We start from the raw sequence: 2,500 nt of genomic DNA, 5'->3' as shown, positions 1-2,500 counted from the left end.
CGCGCAACGCAAGAACAGGCCAAAAACTGGCCAAAACGGCCCAAAAACGGGCCAAAACTGGCCATTTTTGGCTGCGCGAGCGAGCGGCGAGCGGCGGACAGCGAGCGAAGCGAGAGGCAGCACCGTCCCTGCTATACGAAAGCCCCATCCAGCCCTGTGCCACCCGGGGGGTTCCAGGGTGCTGAGATGGCTGACATTTTGCTCCGCTCACGACGGTCGCCGCGGCACACAAGAACAGCCCAAAAACAGGCCAAAACAGCCCAAAAACGGGCCAAAACTGGCCATTTTTGGCTGCGCGAGCGAGCAGCGAGCGGCGGACAGCGAGCGAAGCGAGAGGCAGCACCGTCCCTGCTATACGAAAGCCCCATCCAGCCCTGTGCCACCCGGGGGGTTCCAGGGTGCTGAGATGGCTGACGTTTTGCTCCGCTCACGACGGTCGCCGCGGCACGCAAGAACAGGCCAAAAACTGGCCAAAACAGCCCAAAAACGGGCCAAAACTGGCCATTTTTTGCTGCGCGAGCGAGCGGAGAGCGGCGAACAGCGAGCGAAGCGCGAGGCAGCACCGTCCCTGCTATACGAAAGCCCCATCCAGCCCTGTGCCACCCGGGGGGTTCCAGGGTGCTGAGATGGCTGACATTTTGCTCCGCTCACGACGGTCACCGCGCCACACAAGAACAGCCCAAAAACAGGCCAAAACAGCCCAAAAACGGGCCAAAACTGGCCATTTTTGGCTGCGCGAGCGAGCGGCGAGCGGCGAACAGCGAGCGAAGCGAGAGGCAGCACCGTCCCTGCTATACGAAAGCCCCATCCAGCCCTGTGCCACCCGGGGGGTTCCAGGGTGCTGAGATGGCTGACGTTTTGCTCCGCTCACGACGGTCACCGCACCACGCAAGAACAGGCCAAAAACTGGCCAAAACAGCCCAAAAACGGGCCAAAACTGGCCATTTTTGGCTGCGCGAGCGAGCGGCGAGCGGCGAACAGCGAGCGAAGCGAGAGGCAGCACCGTCCCTGCTATACGAAAGCCCCATCCAGCCCTGTGCCACCCGGGGGGTTCCAGGGTGCTGAGATGGCTGACGTTTTGCTCCGCTCTCGACGGTCACCGCGCAATGCAAGAACAGGCCAAAAACTGGCCAAAACGGCCCAAAAACGGGCCAAAACTGGCCATTTTTGGCTGCGCGAGCGGCGAGCGGCGGACAGCGAGCGAAGCGAGAGGCAGCACCGTCCCTGCTATACGAAAGCCCCATCCAGCCCTGTGCCACCCGGGGGGTTCCAGGGTGCTGAGATGGCTGACGTTTTGCTCCGCTCTCGACGGTCACCGCGCAATGCAAGAACAGGCCAAAAACTGGCCAAAACGGCCCAAAAACGGGCCAAAACTGGCCATTTTTGGCTGCGCGAGCGAGCGGCGAGCGGCGGACCAGCGAGCGAAGCGAGAGGCAGCACCGTCCCTGCTATACGAAAGCCCCATCCAGCCCTGTGCCACCCGGGGGGTTCCAGGGTGCTGAGATGGCTGACGTTTTGCTCCGCTCTCGACGGTCACCGCGCAATGCAAGAACAGGCCAAAAACTGGCCAAAACGGCCCAAAAACGGGCCAAAACTGGCCATTTTTGGCTGCACGAGCGAGCGTGCGAGCGGCGGACAGCGAGCGATAGCGAGAGGCAGCACCGTCCCTGCTATACGAAAGCCCCATCCAGCCCTGTGCCACCCGGGGGGTTCCAGGGTGCTGAGATGGCTGACGTTTTGCTCCGCTCTCGACGGTCACCGCGCAATGCAAGAACAGGCCAAAAACTGGCCAAAACGGCCCAAAAACGGGCCAAAACTGGCCATTTTTGGCTGCACGAGCGAGCGGCGAGCGGCGGACAGCGAGCGAAGCGAGAGGCAGCACCGTCCCTGCTATACGAAAGCCCCATCCAGCCCTGTGCCACCCGGGGGGTTCCAGGGTGCTGAGATGGCTGACGTTTTGCTCCGCTCTCGACGGTCACCGCGCAATGCAAGAACAGGCCAAAAACTGGCCAAAACGGCCCAAAAACGGGCCAAAACTGGCCATTTTTGGCTGCACGAGCGAGCGGCGAGCGGCGGACAGCGAGCGAAGCTAGAGGCAGCACCGTCCCTGCTATACGAAAAGCCCCATCCAGCCCTGTGCCACCCGGGGGGTTCCAGGGTGCTGAGATGGCTGACGTTTTGCTCCGCTCTCGACGGTCACCGCGCAATGCAAGAACAGGCCAAAAACTGGCCAAAACGGCCCAAAAACGGGCCAAAACTGGCCATTTTTGGCTGCACGAGCGAGCGGCGAGCGGCGGACAGCGAGCGAAGCGAGAGGCAGCACCGTCCCTGCTATACGAAAAGCCCCATCCAGCCCTGTGCCACCCGGGGGTTCCAGGGTGCTGAGATGGCTGACGTTTTGCTCCGCTCTCGACGGTCCACCGCGCAATGCAAGAACAGGCCAAAAACTGGCCAAAACGGCCCAAAAACGGGCCAAAACTGGCCATTTTTGGCTGCGCGA

Source organism: Musa acuminata, unplaced genomic scaffold (assembly GCF_036884655.1).
Source record: "Musa acuminata AAA Group cultivar baxijiao unplaced genomic scaffold, Cavendish_Baxijiao_AAA HiC_scaffold_82, whole genome shotgun sequence".
NCBI lineage: Eukaryota > Viridiplantae > Streptophyta > Magnoliopsida > Zingiberales > Musaceae > Musa > Musa acuminata.
This window is presented reverse-complemented; position numbering follows the sequence as displayed.